This window comes from Aristolochia californica, unplaced genomic scaffold (genome assembly GCF_029961685.1).
Source record: "Aristolochia californica isolate CCGP_79_NKW_82.1479 unplaced genomic scaffold, dmAriCali1.0.hap1 SCAF_1, whole genome shotgun sequence".
NCBI lineage: Eukaryota > Viridiplantae > Streptophyta > Magnoliopsida > Piperales > Aristolochiaceae > Aristolochia > Aristolochia californica.
Genome location: NW_027181770.1, coordinates 12688189 through 12707495, shown reverse-complemented (window position 1 = coordinate 12707495; position 19307 = coordinate 12688189).

The window sequence follows — 19307 nt, the reverse complement described above, 5'->3', positions numbered from 1 at the left end:
CGTGCGGCGGGATATTTACCCGAGTCAAAGAAGCCATTATTTTGCCCATTTAAAAAAAGCGGACCTACATTCACAGATGATTTGTAAAGTGATTTATCGGTCAATCATACGTATGGGGCTATGTTTTTGTAAGAAATGACTTATGGATTGGGAGTCAACACTCAGTTAAAAATCCTTCGACTGCCCCTTTTCCTAATAATTGCAAAAGTCCTCCGCCTCCCTCTTTTCCTGATCATTGGAAAACCAAATATATAAAAACTAAAAGGGTTTGCATTATCTCTCTCTAAATTTGTGCATTTCCATTCCATTTTAGATGTACACATTTTTCTAAAATCAAAACTTTGAGTTTTCACTCTCCGATTCTCTCTTAAACAAGAAGACAAAGGCAAAACAAATCACATCAAAATGAAAATTTTAGAGTTTAAGTATGGAAAAATTAAAAAACAATAACAAAATTAAGTAAAGAAATTTTATTCACACACCACAAACGAACACAAAAGTTTTGTTGTCCTAGTAGGGGAAATTCCTCTAGTTCAACCCTAATGGCTTGGAATTTGATAACAAAGAGATTTCTAACTGATCCTAACATGTTTTAAATATGGATACGCATGCTTGAAACATGTTAAAGATGGAAATGCCCTATGGATCAAAACCTTTTAAAGCGAACAACAAATGCTCATTAATTCTCAAGAGAACGTGCGGTGGGATATTTACCAGAGTCAAACAAATAATTGTTTTGCCCATTTACAAAAACCTGAGCTAACGATCGTAGATGATTAGTAAATTGATTTATCGGTCAATCATGCGTAACGGGCTATATTTTTGTAATAAATGACATATGGATTGGGAGTCAACACTTAGTTATAAATCCCCTGCCTCCCCCTTTTCCCGATCATTGCAAAACGTAATGTATAAAAACTAAAAGAGTTTGCTGTCCCTAAAATTTACAGTGACTTTTTTTAATTATCTCTCTCTACATTTTTGTATTTTCATTCTATTTTAGATGCAAAATTTTTTTTTTTAATTGAAACTTTGAGTTTTAACTCTCTGATTCTCTCGTAAACTAGGAGAAAAATTCAAAACAGAACACCACAAAATAAAAATTTTAGAGTTTATGCATGGAACAAATTAAAAACAATAAAAAATGTATGTAAAGAAAATTTATTCACACACAACAAACGAACACAAAAGTTTTGTTGTCTAAGTTTGGGAAATTCCACTAGTTAAAAAATCCCTCGCATCGCCCTTTTCCCGATCATGGCAAAAGCTAATGTATAAAAACAAAAAGAGTTTGCAGTCCCAAAAAGTTAGAGAGACTTTTCGGAATTATCTCTCTCTACATTTGTGCATTTCCATTCCATTTTAGATGTACACATTTTTCTTAAATCAAAACTTTGAGTTTTCACTCTCCGATTCTCTCGTAAATAAGAATATAAAAGAAAAATACATCACAACAAAATGAAAATTCTAGAGTTTATGTAAGGAAAAAATTTAAAAAAATAACAAGTGTAACTAAAGAAAATTTATTCACACACCACAAACGAACACAAAAGTTTTGGTGCCCAAGTTTGGGAAATTCCAGTTGTTCAACCCTAATGGCTTGGATTTTGATAAGAAAGAGATTTCTAATTGATCCTAACATGTTTTAAACATGGATATGCATGCTTGAAACATGTTAAAGATGCAAATGTACTATGGATCCTAACCTTTTAAAGTGAACAACAAGTGCTCATTAAATTTTGAAGTGAACGTGCGGTGTGATATTTAGCCGAGTCAAACAAACCATTATTTTGCCCATTTAAAAAAACCGAGCTAACAATCGCAGATGATTTGTAAAGTGATTTATCGGTCATTCTTGCGTAATGGGCTATGGTTTTGTAAAAAATGACTTATGGATTGGGAGTCAACACAGTTAAAAATCCCGTGCGTCCCTTTTTTCCCGATCATTGTAAAACCTAATGTATAAAAACTAAAAGAGTTTGCATTCCCTAAAATTTACAGAGACTTTTTGGAATTATCTCTCTCTACATTTGTACATTTCTATTCCAATTTAGATGTACACTTTTTTCTTAAATCAAAACTTTGAGTTTTCACTCTCCGATTCTCTCGTAAACAAGAAGATAAAGGAAAGACAAATTACAATAAAATGAAAATTAAGAGTTTATGTATGGAAAAAATTAAAAACAATAACAAATTTAAGTAAAGAAAATTTATTCACACACCACAAACGAACACAAAAGTTTTGTTGTCCAAGTTTGGGAAATTCCACTAGTTCAACTCTAATGGCTTGGAATTTAATAAGAAAAGAGATTCCTCTCTGATCCAAACATGTTTTAAATATGGATATGCATGCTTGAAACATGTTAACGATGCAAATGCCCTATGGATCCAATCATTTTAAAGCAAACAACAAACGCTCATTAAATTCTCAAGCGAACGTGCTGTGGGATATTTACTCGAGTCAAACAAGCCATTATTTTGCACACTAACAAAAAGCTGACCTAACAATCACAGATGATTTGTAAAGTGATTTATCGGTCAATCATGTGTAACGGGCTATGTTTTTTTAAGAAATTACTTTTGGATTGGGAGTCAATACTCAATTACAAATCCCCTACATCCCTTTTTCCCTGATCATGGCAAAACCTAATGTATAAAAACTAAAAGAGTTTGCAGTCCCTAAATGTTACAAAGACATTTTGGAATTATCTCTCTCTACATTTGTGCATTTCCATTCCATTTTAGATGTACACATTTTTCGTAAGTCAAAACTTTGAGTTTTCACCCTTCGATTCTCTCGTAAACTAGAATATAAAGGCAGAAAAGATCTCAACAAAATGAAAATTTTATTGTTTATGTATGGAAAAAATTAAAAACAATAACAAGTGTATGTAAAGAAAATTTATTCACTCACCACATACGAACACAAAATTTTTGTTGTCCCAGTTTGGGAAATTCCACTAGTTCAACCCTAATGGCTTGGAATTTGATAAGAAAGAGATTTCTAGCTGATCCTAGAATATTTTAAATATGGATATGCATGCTTGAAACATGTTAAAGTTTCAAATGACCTATGGATCAAAACCTTTTAAAACAAACAACAAACGCTCATTAAATTCTCAAGTGAATGTGTGGTGGGATATTTACCTGAGTCAAAGAAGCCATTATTTTGCCCCTTTATAGAAAGTTGACCTAACAATCGCAGATGATTTGTAAAGTGATTTATCGTTTAATCATGTGTAACGGGCTATGTTTTTGAAAGAAATGACTTATGGATTGGGATTCAACACTCAGTTAAAAATCCTTCGCCTTCCCCTTTTCCCAATAATTGCAAAATCTAATGTACAAAAACTAAAAGAGTTTGCAGTCCCTAAAAGTTACAGAGACTCTTTGGAATTATCTCTCTCTACATTTGTGCATTTCCATTCCATTTTAGATGTACACTTTTTTCTTAAATCAAAACTTTGAGTTTTGACACTGTGATTCTCTTGTAAAGATGAAGATAAAGGCAAAATAGATCATAACAAAATGAAAATTTTAGAGTTTAATTTTGGAAAAAATTATAAACAATAACAAATGTAAGTAAAGAAAAATTATTCACACACCAAAAACGAACACAAAAGATTTGTTGTCCAAGTTTGGGAAATTCCACTAGTTCTACCTTAATGGCTTGGTATTTGATAAGAAAGAGATTTCTAATTGATCCTAACATGTTTTAAATATGGATAATCATGCATGAAACATGTTAAAGATTCAAATGCCCTATGGATCCAAATCTTTTAAAATGAACAACAAACGCTCATTCAATTCTCAAGTGAACGTGCGGTGGGATATTTACCCGAGTCAAACAAGATATTATTTTGCCCACTAACAAAAAGCAGACCTATCAATCGCAGATGATTTGTAAAGTGATTTATTGGTCAATCATGTGTAACAGGCTATGTTTTTGTAAGTAATGACTTATGGATTGGGAGTCAACACTTTGTTAAAAATCCCCTGTATCGCCCTTTTCCCTATCATGGCTAAACCGTATTGTTAAAAATAAATGAGTATGCAGTCTCTAAAAATTACAAAGATTTTTTGGAATTATATCTCTCTACATTTGTGCATTTCCATTCCATTTTTCATATACACGTTTTTCTTAAATCAAAACTTTGAAATTTCACTCTCTGATTCGCTTGTAAATAAGAATATAAAGGCAAAACAGATCACAACAAAATGAAAATTTTAAAGTTTATGTATGGAAAATATTAAAAACTATAACAAGTTTAAGTAAAGAAAATTTATTCATACACCACAAATGAACACAAAAGTTTTTTTTTCCATGTTTGGGAAATTCCACTAGTTCAACCCTAATGGCTTGGAATTTGATAAGAAAGAGATTTCTAATTGATCCTAACTTATTTTAAATATGGATATGCATGCTTGAAACATGTTAAAGATGCAAATGCCCTATGGATCCAAACATTTTAAAGTGAACAACAAACGCTCATTAAATTCTCAAGTGAAAGTGCGGTGGGATATTTACCCAAGTCAAACCAGCAATTATTTTGCTCGCTTACAAGTAGCTGAGCTAACAATTGCAAATGATTTGTAATGTGATTTATTGGTCAATCTTGCGTAACGGGATATGGTTTCTGAAGAAATGACTTATGGATTGGGAGTCAACACTCAGTTAAAAATTCTCCGCTTCCCTATTTGCCTGATCATTGCAAAACCTAATATATAAAAACTAAAAGAGTTTGTTTTCCCTAAAAGTTACAGAGACTTTTTGAAATTATCTCTCTCAAAATTTGTGCATTTCCATTCCATTTTAGATGTACACTTTTTTCATGAATCAAAACTTTGAGTTTTCACTCTCTGAATCTCTCATAAACAAGAAGATAAAGGCAATACTTATCACAACCAAATGAAAATTTTAGAGTTTATGTATGGAGAAAATTAAAAACAATAACAAATGTGAGTAAAGAAAATTTATTCGCACACCACAAACGAACAAAAAATTTTTGTTGACCAAGTTTGGAAAATTCGACTAGTTCAACCCTAATGGCTTGGAATTTGTTAAGAAAGAGATTTTTAACTGATCCTAACTTGTTTTAAATATGGATATGCATTCTTGAAACATGTTAAAGATGAAAATTCTCTTTGGATCCAAAGCTTTTAAAAGTGAACAACAAACGCTCATTAAATTCTCAAATGAACGTACGATGGGATATGAACCCGAGTCAAACAAGCCATTATTTTGCCCAGTTACAAAAAGCTGACTTAACAATCGCAGATGATTTCTAAAGTGATTTATCTGTCAATAATGTGTAATGGGGTATGTTTTTTTACGAAATGACTTATGGATTGGGTGTCAACAGTCAGTTAAAAATCCCCCACATCCCCTTTTTCCCGATCATGGCAAAACCTAATATATAAAAACTAAAAGAGTTTGCAGTCCCTAAATGTTACAGAGAATTTTCTGAATTATCTCTCTCTAAATTTGTGCATTTCCATTCCATTTTAGATGTACACATTTTTCTTAAATCAAAACTTTGAGTTTTCACCCTTCGATTCTCACGTAAACAAGAATATAAACCCAAAACAGATCACAACAAAATGAAAATTTTAGAGTTTATGTATGGAAAAAATTAAAAACATTATCTAAGGTAAATAAAGAAAATTTATTCAGACACCACAAACGAACACAAAAGTTTTGTTGTCCAAGTTAGGGAAATTCCACTAGTTCAACCCTAATGGCTTGGAATTTTATAAGAAAGAGATTTCTAATTGATTCTAACATGTTTTAAATACGGATATGCATGCCTGAAACATGTTAAAGATGAAAATGCCCTATCTATCCAAACCTTTTAAATCAAACAACAAACGCACAAATTCTCAAGTGAACGTGGGGAAGGATATTTACCCGAGTCAAACAAGCCATTATTTTGCCCATTTAAAAAAAGTTGACCTAACAATCGCAAATGATTTGTAAAGGGATTTATTGGTCAATCATGCGTAATGGGCTATGTTTTTGTAAGAAATGACTTATGGATTGGGGGTCAACACTCTGTTAAAAATCCGTCGCCTCTCCCTTTTCTCGATCATTGCAAAACCTAATGTATAAAACCAAAAGAGTTTGCAGTCCCTAAAATTTTACCAAGACTTTTTGGAATTATCACTCTCTACATTTTTGCATTTTCATTCCATTATACCCTTTTTTTAAATAAAAAATTTGAATTTTCACTCTCCGATTCTCTCGTAAACAAGGAGATAAAGGAAAAATAGATCACAACAAAATGAAAATTTTAGAGTTTATGTATGGAAAAAATTAAAAACAATAACAAATGTAAGTAAAAAAAATATTTTCACACACCACAAACGAACACAAAAGTTTTGTTGTCCAAGTTTGGGAAATTCCACTAGTTCAACCCTAATGGCTAGGAATTTGATAAGAAAAAGATTTCTAACTGATCCTAACATGTTTTAAATATGGATATGCATGTTTGAAACATGTTAAAGATGCAAATGCCCTATGGATCCAAACCTTTTAAAGTGAACAAGAAACGTTCATTAAATTCTCAAGTGAACGTGCGGTGGGATATTTACCTGAGTCAAACAAAGCATTATTTTGCCCATTTACAAAAAATTCAGCTAACAATCGCAGATAATTTCTAAAGTGATTTATTGGTAAATCATACGTAACTGGCTATATTATTGGAAGAAATGACTTATGGATTCGGACTCAACACTCAGTTAAAAATCCCCCGCCTCCCCCTTTTCCCGATAATTGCAAAACCTAATGTATTAAAACTAACAGAGTTTGCGGTCCCTAAAAGTTACAGAAACTTTTTTGAATTATCTCTCTCTACATTTGTGCATTTCCATTCCTTTTTAGATGTACACATTTTTTCTTAAATAAAAACTTTGAGTTTTCACTCTCCGATTCTCACGTAAACAAAAATATAAAGGCAAAACAGTTCACAACAAAATGAAAATTTTAGAGTTTACGTATGGAAAAAAAATAAAAATAATAAAAAATAAAAGTAAAGAAAATTTATTCACACACCACAAATGAACACAATAGTTTTGTTGTCCAAGTTTGGGAAATTCCACAAGTTCAACCCTAATGGCTTGGAATATTAGAAGAAAGAGATTTCAAACTGATCCTAACATGATTTAAATATGGATATGCATGCTTGAAACATGTTAAGGATGCAAATTCCCTATGGATCCAAACTTTTAAAATGGAAAAAAACGCTCATTAAATTATAATATGAACGTTCAGTGGGATATTTACAGAATTCAAAGAAGCCATTATTTTGCCCATTTACAAAAAACTGACCTAACAATTGCAGATGATTTGTAAAGTGATTTATCAGTCAATCATGCATAACGGACAATGTTTTTGTAAGAAATTAATTAGGGATTGGGAGTCAACACTCAATAAAAAATCCCCCGCCTCCACCTTTTCCCGATCATTGCAAAACCTAATGTATAAAAACTAAAAGAGTTTGCAGTCCCTAAAAGTTACAGAGAATTTTTGGAATTATCTCTCTCTACATATGTGCATTTCCATTCAATTTTAGAAGTACACTTTTTTCTTAAAAAAAAACTTTGAGTTTTCTCTTTCCGATTCTCTCGTAAACAAAAAGATAAAGGTAAAACAGATCACAACAAAATGAAAATTTTAGAGTTTATGTATGGAAAAAGTTAAAAAAATAACAAATGTAAGTAAAGAATATTTATTCACACACTACAAACGAACACAAAAGTTTTGTTGTCCAAGTTTGAAAAATTCCACTAGTTCAACCATAATGGCTAGGAATTTGATAACAAAGAGATTTCTACCTGATCTTAACATGTTTTAAAAATAGATATGCATGCTTGAAATATGTTAAAGATGCAATTGCCCTATGGATCCAAACCTTTTAAAGCGAACCACAAGCGCTCATTAAATTCTCAAGTGAATGTGCGGTGGGATATTTGCCCGAGTGAAACAAGTCATTATTTTGTCTGCTAACAAAAAGAAGACCTAACAATCGCAAATGATTTTGAAAGTGATTTATCGGTCAATCATGTGCAACGGGCTATGTTTTTATAAGAAATGACTTATCAATTGGGAGTCCCCCTTTTCCTGATCATGGCGAAACCTAATGTATAAAGACTAAAAGCGTTTGCAGTCCCTATAAGTTACAGAGACTTTTTGGAATTATCTCTTTCTATATTTGTGCATTTCCATTCCATTTTATATGTACACTTTTTTTTTAATAAAAACTTTGAGTTTGCTCTCTCAGATTCTTTCATAAACAAAGAGCTAAAGGCAAAACAGATTACAACAAAATGAAAATTTAACAGTTTATGTATCAAAAAAATTAAAAACAATAACAAATGTTAGTAAAGTAAATTTATTCACACACACAAACGAACACAAATGTTTTGTTGTCCAAGTTTGGGAAATTCCACTAGTTCAACCGTAATGGCTTGGAATTTGATAAGAAAGAGATTTCTAACTGATCCTAACATATTTTAAAAAAGGATATGCATGCTTGAAATATGTTAAAGATGCAAATGTCCTATGGATCCAAACCTTTTAAAAATAACAACAAACACTCATTAAATTTCCAAGTGAACGTGCGGTGGGATATTTACCCGAGTGAAACAAGCCATTATTTTGCCCGCTAACAAAAAGCAGACCTAACAGTCGTAGATGATTTGTAAATTGATTTATCGGTCAATCATGTGCAATGGACTATATTTTTGAAAGAAATGACTTATGGATAGCGAGTCAATACTCAGTTAAAAATCCCCTGCCTCCCCCTTTTCCCGATCATTGCAAAACCTAATATATAGAAACTCAAAGAGTTTGTAGTCCATAAAAGTTACAAAGACTTTTAGGAATTATATCTGTCTACATTTGTAAATTTCCATTCCATTTTAGATGTACACTTTTTTCTTAAATCAAAACTTTTTTTCACTCTCCGATTCTCTCGTAAACAAAAAGCTAAAGGCAAAATAGATCACAATAAAAAGAAAATTTTAGTGTTTATATACGGAAAATTTTAAAAAAATAACAAGTGTAAGTAAAGAAAATTTATTCACTCACCACAAACGAACACAAAATTTTGTTGTAAAATTCCCCTAGTTCAACCCTAATGGCTTGGAATTTCATAAGAAAGAGATTTCTAACTGATCCTAAAATGTTTTAATTATGGATATGCATGCTTGTAACATGTTAAAGATGCAAATGCCCTAAGGATCAAAACGAACAGCAAATGCTCAATAAATTCTCAAGTGAACGTGCGGTGAGATATTTACCCAACTCAAACAAGCCATTATTTTGCCCATTTACAAAAAGCTGACCTCAGAATCGCAGATGATTTGTAAAGTGATTTATCAATCAATCATACGTAATGGGCTATGTTTTTGAAAGAAATGACTTATGGATTGCGAGTCAATACTCAGTTAAAAATCTCCCGCCTGCCCCTTTTCCCGATCATTGCAAAACCTAATGTATAAAAACTAAAATAGTTTGAAGTCCCTAAAAGTTACAGAGAATTTTAGGAATTACCTCTCTCTACATTTTTGAATTTCCATTCCATTTTAGATGTACACTTTTTTCTTAAATCAAAACTTTGAGTTTTCACTCTCCGATGCTCTCGTAAACAAAAAGATAAAGGCAAAATAGATCACAACAAAATGAAAATTTTAGAGTTTATGTATGGAAAAAAATTAAAAACAATAACAATTGTAATTAAAGAAAATTTAATCACACACCACAAACGAACACAAAAGTTTTGTTGTCCTTGTTTGGAAAATACCACTAGTTCAACCCTAATGGCTTAGAATTTTATAAGAAAGAGATTTCTAAATGATCCTTACATGTATTAAATATATATATGCATGCTTAAAACATGTTAAAGAAGCAAATGCCCTATGGATCCAAACCTTTTATAGTGGAAAAAAAACTCTAATAAAATTCTCAAGTGAACGTGCTGTGAAATATTTACCCGAATCAAACAAGCCATTATTTTACCCATTTACAAAAAGTTGACTTAAAAGCCATTTAGGAATTATCTATCTCCACATTTGTGCATTTCCATTCCATTTTAGATGTACATATTTTTTGTTAAATCAAAACTTTGAGTGTTCACTCTTCAATTCTCTCGTAAACAAGAAGATAAAGGCGAAACAGATCACAACAAAATGAAAATTTTAGAGTTTTTGTATGGAAAAAAATAAAAACAATAATAAATATAAGTAAAGAAAATTTATTCACGCACCACATACGAACACAAAAGTTTTGTTGTCCAAGTTTAGGAAATTCCTCTAGTTCAACCCTAATGGCTTTGAATATTATAAGAAAGAGATTTCTAAATGATCCTAACATGTTTTAAATATGGATATGCATCCTTGAAACATGTTAAAGATTCAAATGCCCTATTGATCCAAACCTTTTAAAGTGAACAACAAACGCTCTTTAAATTCTCAAGTGAACAGGCGGTGGGATATTTGCTCGAGTCAAACAAACCATTAATTTGCCCATTTAGAAAAAGTTGAGCTAACAATCGCAGATGATTTTTAAAGTGATTTATCGGTCAATCATGCATAATGGGCTATATTTTTGTAAGAAATGACTTATAGATTGGGAGTCAACACTCTGTTAAAAATCCACTGCCTCTCACTATTCCCGATCATCTCAAAACCTAATATATAAAAACTAAAAGAGTTTGCAATCCCTCAAAAATTAAAGAGACTTTTTTGAATTATCTCTCTCTACATTTGTGCATTTCCATTCCATTTTAGATGCACACTTTTTTCTTAAATCAAAACATTCTCTCGTAAACTAGAAGATAAAGGATAAACATATCACAAAAAAATGAAAATTTAGAGTTTATGTATGGAAAAAATTAAAAACAATAAAAAATGTGAGTAAAGAAAATTTATTCACATACCACAAATGAACACAAAAGTTTTGTTGTCCAAGTTTGGGAAATTCCACTAGTTCAACCCTAATGGCTTGGAATTTGATAAGAAAGAGATTTCTAACTGATCCTAACATGTTTTAAATATGGATATGCATGCTTGAAACATGTTAAAGATTCAAATGCCCTATGGATCCAAACATTTTAAACTGAACAACAAACTCTCATTAAATTTTCAAGTGAATGTGTGGTGGGATATTTACCCGAGTCAAACAAGTCATTATCTTGGCCATTTACAAAAAATTGACCTAACAATTGTAGATGATTTGTAAAGTCATTTATCAGTCAATCATGCGTAAGGGGCTATGTTTTTGTAAGAAATGACTTATGGATTGGGAGTCAACACTCAGTTAAAAATTGCACGCCTCACCCTTTTCCCTTTCATTGCAAGACCTAATGTATAAAAACTAAAAGAGTTTGCAGTCCCTAAAAGTTACAGAGATTTTTTGGAATTATCTCTCTCTACAATTGTGCATTTCCATTCCATTTTATATGTAAACTTCTTTTTAAATCAAAACTTTGAGTTTTCACTCTCCGATTTTCTCGTAAACAAGGAGATAAAGGCAAAACATATCACAACAACATGAAAATTTTAGAGTTTATATATGGGAAAAATTAGAAATAGTAACTAGTGTAAGTAAAGGAAATTTATTCACACACCACAAACAAACACAAAATTTTTGTCCTCCATGTTTCTGAAATTCCAGTAGTTCAACGCTAATGGCTTGGAATTTGATAAGAAAGATATTTCTAACTGATCCTAACATGTTTTAAATATGGATATGCATGCTTGAAACATGTTAAAGATTCAACTGCCCTATGGATCCAAACCCTTTTAAAGCGAATAACAAACGCTCATTAAATTCTCAAGTGAACTTGTGGTGGGATATTTACTCGAGTCAAACAAGCCATTATTTTGCCCATTTACAAAAAGCTGACCTAACAATCACAGATGATTTCTAAAGTGATTTCTCAGACAATCATTCATAACGGGCTATGTTTTTTTAAGAATTGACTTATGGATTTGGAGTGAACACTCAGTTAAAAATCCACCGCCTCCCCCTTTTTCCGATCATTGCAAAACCTTATGTGTAAAAACTAAAAGAGTTTGTAGTCCCTAAAAGTTACAGAGACTTTTTGGAATTATCTCTCTCTAAATTTGTGCATTTCCAATCTATTTTAGATTTAAACTTTTTTTAAAAATCAAAACTTTCAGTTTTCACTCTCGTATTCTCTCGTAAACAAGGAGATAAAGGCAAAACAGATGACAACAAAATGAAAATTTTAGAATTTATGTAAGGAAAAAATTAAAAATAATAACAAATGTATGTAAAGAAAATTTATTCACACACCACAAATGAACACAAAATTTTTGTTGTCTAAGTTTGGGAAATTTCACTAGCTCAACCATAATGGCTTGCAATTTGATCAGAAAGAGATTTCTAACTGATCCTAACTTGTTTTAAAAATGGATATGCATGCTTGAAACATGTTAAAAATGCAAATGCCCTATGGATCCAAACCTTTTAAAGCGATAAACAAACGCTCATTAAATTCTCAAGTGAACGTGCGGTGGGATATTTACCTGAGTCAACACTCAGTTAAAAATCCCCCGCTTACCCATTTCCCGATCATTGCAAAAATAAATGTATAAAAACTACAAGAGTTTGAAATCCCTATAAAAGTTATAGAGAATTTTTTGAATTATCTTTATCTACATTTGTGCATTTCCATTCCATTTTAGATGTACACGTTTTTCTAAAATCAAAACTCTTAGTTTTCATTCTGTGATTCTCTCGTAAACAAGAAGATAAAGGCAAAACATATCACAACAAAAAAAAATTTTAGAGTTTCTGTATGGAAAAAATAAAAAACAATAACAAGTGGAAGTAAAAAAAATTTATTCACACACCACATATGAACAAAAAAGTTTTGTTGTCCAAGTTTGGGAAATTCCACTAGTTCAACCCTAATGGCTTGGAATTTGATAAGAAAGAGATTTCTAACTGATCCTAACATGTTTTAAATATGGATATGCATGCTTGAAACATGTTAAAGATGCAAATGCCCTATGGATCCAAACCTTTTAAAGCGAACAACAAACGCACGTTAAATTCTCAAGTGAACGTGCGGTGGGATATTTACCCGAGTTGAAAAAGCCATTATTTTGCCCACTTACGAAAAGCTTACATAACAATCGCAGATGATTTGTAAAGTGATTTATCAGTCAATCATGCATAACAAGCTATGTTTTTGTAAGAAATGACTTATAGATTGGGAATCAACACTCAGTTAAAAATCCCCCACCTCCCCCTTTCACGATCATTGCAAAACCGAATGTATAAAAATGAAAAAAGTTTGCAGTCCCTAAAAGTTATGGAGACTTTTTCAAATTATCTCTCTCAACATTTGTGTATTTACTTTCCATTTTAGATGTAGACTTTTGTCGTATATAAAAACTTTGAGTTTTCACTCTCTGATTGTTATAGACTCCATAGAATCTAGAGAGGATAGATTGGGGTTTATTTTCAATTTCAAGTCATTAGGGATTTAATTGAAATTTCAATTCATTAGGGGTTTATTTGTATTTTGTTGAACTTGTGGCCTTTGGCATGTTTTCTCTAATTCCCTATATAGGGACTTGAGATGAATGATGGAAGGTAAGCATTGAAGTATTTGGAATTAAGTTAAATTTAGCATAAAGAGGCTTGAGATCACCTTCTTGATATCAAGGTTAGGGTTTTCCTCAAAAACCCACGTATTCTCTCATCCTCAATTGATCTTCGTCTTCCCCATGTCTTCCTACTATCCCTACAGTAATGCCTGGAAGACCCGTAACCCGTGGCAGATCCCAGATCCTCCCAAAGAATCCTTGTGTCATGTCCGGGACGTAACAACTGGTATCAGAGCGGGAACACGATGGGCCATAAAGACCCATGGTTGGTGATGCATAGACAAGTCCGTGAAATGGCTGCAGATGGCTCTGCAGCAGAAGAGATACAGAAATGGCGTGATGCCTGGGTGAAGTATTGGCTAACAATGGAGGATCGAGAGGCATTCGCTGAAGAAGCTATCTCTGACGGGAAAACGGGTGACAAAGTAACCACTTCTTCCCGGCTACCAGCCGAAGCCTCTACAGAGGATTTGGGGTCAATCTCAGATCCAGAGGAGGTAGAGAGGCTTTGCGTCACCACCAATTAAGATTTCCGTGCACGGAATTTCAAAGATGAACAACGACGATGATTTGGGAAAATTGGAGGGGTTTTCGGCTACCACATCGTCGGCGTTGGTCAGATTGGGGGAGACCTAAAATCCGGAAGCTCACCAACATGACTCACGGCGAGCGGAACCCCATCCCAATCTGCAAAAGGAATATCTTTCGGCAACTATTTCGATCGGGACATCAGACGGCGGTGACCCCAAATCGTGCACATCGGAGGGGTTTTTCCCCACCCTTGTCTCCCACGAAGCCATACATATTCCACCGGTGATGCAAACCACGACACTGGATGAACGGACAGTTTATGGGGCACAAATTCCGCCAGAACGGACCGACGAACGCCAGCCATATTCACCACATCAGTGCAGGTTTGCCTTTCACCACCGGATAGGGAGGAGTCTCCGTCGGCGCCATTGGAAACAAATCCGGTGGGCTCTAGCTTCCGGATTCTCATTCTCAGCCTCAACCTTGCCCTTGAAAGCCCAACGGGGAACCATATCCAACGAAATTTGGGGTAAGAGTTTGAAACAACATCTATTTTTAGTTCAAATCGGTGGTTTCATGCAGTTGAAGGGCCTCCAAGGTGCTGAGCAGTAGCAACGCTGCTCGGAAATTGGGAACGAAAGCTCTCTGTTTCAGGAAGCCACGAACCAGAGCCCAAATGCAGGAATTTAGGCTTGGGTCTATGCAAGTCGAGATCAAATTTTTGGGAGGATGCCGGGCTCCATTAAATTATTTTTTTTTTGGGGACTTCAGAATTTTTTCTGGTGGCTTGATTGTTCTACTGCTGCGCACAGCACCAGTGCGTCTATTCGTTGTCCACTTGAGAATGTGAAGCTCTTTAATTTTTCAATTGCTGAGACCAGTGTGCATGTCCCATATTTATTTGTGTTTTATGTGATGATGAAAATTTTTTGGGCAAGGGTATATTTCGCTGTTGATGAGCACAGTGGCTTGGGTAAAGTTTCAACACATGCTATTCTCTATGCTCAGCTAATCATCGATGGATAGAAGCATGGAGTGAGTGGTCTTCTTGTGCAACTATGAAGTTTGGAAGTTCAATCCCCTCTTCCAAGTAGTACTATTGGTGATATGGGAATGCAATTTGGAAATGGAGCTTACCATACCATGGATAATGGTATCCTGCGGGTTGATCAGATGTTGACGTGTGTTTTGCAAGCCACACAAGTAGAGTAATGTTACGGTCCCGAGTCATGGATCGAGTAACACGGCGTGGGATTTGTGAATCCAGCACTCAGAATTTACTCACTTCACGTCAAGGGTCTGTGTATGAGTATTTCTCCTTAACCAATGCTTGGCCAGGAGGAAAGATCCTCTTTTGAGGGTCCTACCGAGTTGTTGTGCTAGGTAGAAGACCCCACAACAATGCTGACCTTGCTAGAGCAAGGTGCTCTCTTTCTTGGTCACGGCAAAGAGGGTTTGGCCCTCTTTGTTGCTGCTCTAGCTAAGAATGCAATCCTTCTTTCTTAAATAACTTGAAACAAGAGTTTGGGAAAGATTAATACCTCTTCTTTGATGCTATGATCAGCTCCCACGTTGCACCAGGAATTGCTCAAGATTTGAGGATAAAAATCCTCACTTTGCTGCTTGGTAAGGGAGGAATTGGGCCTCTCTTGTTGCTGCTGCCAAGAAGGAGGATAGACCTCCTCTTTGGGCTCGGAAAAGGGGCAGGAAGCTCCTTTTCTTAATAGGGATGATGGTGGATGAATTTGGGTGAAGATGGATGGCAATGGAGGATGAATGATAGGTTGGATTTTTGGAGTAAACCCTAAACTCGGGATCAAGAGGTGATCCCAACCTATTTAGACTAGGTTATTCTAAAATCTCAAAGCTTACCTATTTCATTCATACCTATCCCTTAAATAGGGAGTTTTAGGATACAATAATTCCTCATAATGCCCTTACATAAAAAGTAATTAGAAATAACTCCTACTTAAAACAATATAAGAAATAAATCCTACTTAAAACAATATTAGAAATAAATCCTACTCAAAGAAATATAAGAATTAAATCCTATTGAGTGAGTTGTTGTTGTCTTCTTCGTTGTGTGACTCGGTGTGCTATTGAGTCCACAACATCTGCCTCCCCATGGAGAAAGAGCTTGTCCTCAAGCTCAAAAGCTGGGTAGAATTGTTTGAAGATGTCCACACGTTCCCATGTTGCAGCATCAGGGTCAGTGTCCGTCCACTGAACGAGAATCTCCCAATGATCATTGGTCAGCCATGCACGTAACACCGCAGCTGGGTTAAGAATAACCTCGCCGTGATCAACTGGTGGTAGGAATGGAGTGGTTGTAGGCTGTGCTCCGGAATGCGGCTTCAAAAGAGAGACATGAAACACATCGTGAATTTTGGCGGTGTCCGGTAATTTGAGTTGATAGGCGACTGGTCCCATGCGTCGAAGAATGGGAAACGGCCCAAAAAATCGGGGTGAGAGCTTATGACGTGGAGGTCCCGCTAGAGACTGCTGACGGTAGGGCTGGAGCCGTAGCCACACATACTTTCCAACCTCAAAAGAGACCTCACGGTGGCCTCTGTCGTATACATCCTTCATCCGAGCTTGGGCACGTCGTAGCCGTTCTGTGATATTCTGTAGCAGTAGATCCCTGTCTATGAGTGCCTGATCAATCGTGTCCACGCGGGTGGACCCTGGGTTGTACGAGAGGAGGCGAGGTGGATCCCGGCCATATATAACCCGAAAAGGAGTGGATTGCAATGCAGAGTGGAACGAAGTGTTGTAACAATATTCGGCCCACGGAAGCCATTGAACCCATTGCCGCGGACGATCCCCCACCAAGCACCGTAGATACATCTCGATGGTGCGGTTCACCACCTCAGTCTGCCCGTCTGTCTGTGGATGATAGACGGAGGAGAACTTCAATTTCGTCCCACTCAAGCGAAACAGTTCCCGCCAAAAGGTGCTCGTGAAAACTGCATCTCTGTCACTCACAATGGATTCTGGAATGCCATGTAAGCGGACTATCTGCTCCAGGAAAGTCTGAGCAACCCGTGTTGCTGTATACGGATGAGCCATCGGTATAAAATGCCCGTACTTGGAGAATCGATCAACCACTACGAAAAGTACGGATTTGCCGGCTGACAGGGGTAGGCCTTCCACAAAATCCATTGAAATGTTGGCCCAAACCTGCATTGGAAGGGCCAGAGGCTGGAGAAGACCGGCTGGACTCAAGTGCTCGGCTTTGTTGCGCTGGCATACCTGACAGTCGCCAACATAAGTCGCAATAGAGGCTTTCATGGCTTGCCAGTAAAAATCAGCTCGAATTCTGTGCAAGGTCTTCTGGATCCCCTCGTGTGTACTGTCGTGGTAGGCCGAGAGAATAACTGGAATCAACTCAGACTCAGGTGGAAGGAAAATCCGATGCTTATAATAAATAAGCGAATCCTGGATGGACCACTTCACATTCATTGTCCCTTCTGAGATCTGCTGATGCAGTTCCTGCAGTGCAGGGTTAGTAGCATGTGCTTCTCGCACCAAGTCCATAATGAGAAATCTCGGCTGGCTGATAGAATAGACCGACTGCTGATCTTCAAAACATTGTGACAAGGCATCTGCCACCTTATTTAATCTCCCCGCACGATACTCCACTGAGAAGTCAAACCCCAACAACTTACTAATCCAGTGTTGTTGTGGCGACGTCGTCAAACGCTGTTCTAGTAAGAATTTAAGGCTGTAGTGATCCGTGCGTATGAGAAAAGCCCGGCCCCAGAGATAAGGCCTCCAATGTTGGACCACTTTGGCCAACCCAATCAATTCGCGCTCATAGGCTGCCAGTTTGTGATGGCGGACTGCCAACTGTCTGCTAAAATAAGCAATAGGATGGCCCAGCTGCTGTAAAATGGCCCCCATGCCCACGCCCGAAGCGTCGCACTCTACCACGAATAATTCGTCGAAGTTGGGAAGTTGTAATACTGGCGCAGATGCGAGGGCAGCTTTGAGTGCCACAAATGACGTGGTGGCCCCTTCATTCCAAATAAAGGAATTTTTCTTGAGTAAACTCGTCAATGGTGCTGCCACTGGCCCATAGTTCTGAATAAATTTACGGTAGTAGCCCGCAAGACCCAGAAAACCCCGTAATGCAGAACACGACTGTGGTTGCGGCCACTCGTGAATAGCTCGGATCTTCTCAGGATCCACCGTAACCCCCTCATGTGAGATAATGTGTCCCAGATATCCCACGTGTGAAGCCGCAAAAGAACACTTGGAGTGTTTCAAATAGAGCTGATGCGCTCTTAACAAGTCGAAAACAATCCTCAAGTGTGCCAAGTGCTCCTCAACCGACTTGCTATATATCAAAATATCATAAAAAAATACAAGAACAAATTTTCGAAGATAGGGGCTAAATACCTCGTTCATCAAAGCTTGAAAAGTGGAGGGTGCATTGGATAACCCGAACGGCATGACGACGAACTCAAAGTGGCCATGGTGCGTGCGGAACGCCGTCTTCTCGATATCAGAGGGGTGCATCCGGACCTGATGGTATCCCGAACGGAGGTCGAGTTTAGTGAATAACCACGACCCATGTAACTCATCCAGAAGCTCATCCACTACCGAAATCAGGAACTTGTCTTTTACTGTCTGCACGTTCAACTCCCGATAATCCACGCAGAACCTCCATGTCCCATCATGTTTCTTCACAAGTAAGACGGGTGAAGAGAACGGGGAGCGGCTGGGACGAATAAGACCTTGTTTCAACATCTCATGGCACTGACGCTCTATCTCATCCTTCTGAAGGTGTGGGTAACGGTATGGTCGCACGACCACTACCTCAGAACCTGGTTTCAGACAGATCCTGTGGTCACAGTGCCTCATGGGAGGCAACCCCGAAGGCTCCTGGAAGAGGTCATAGAACTCCTCAACCAGACCATCACTAGTACTGTCAGGCTGATCCTGTGTCTGTAAAGTGTGTATGCGGTGGGCCCTGTCCACCTGACAGCCCTGTAAGAGCACCCGACTTCCGGCCAAATCAAAGCTCATGGTTAAAGCCGAAAAGTCCCACAGAATGGGCCCCAATGTTTGTAACCATTTAATGCCTAAAACCATATCAAATCCCGCTAGGGGAATAACAAAAAATTCCGCAT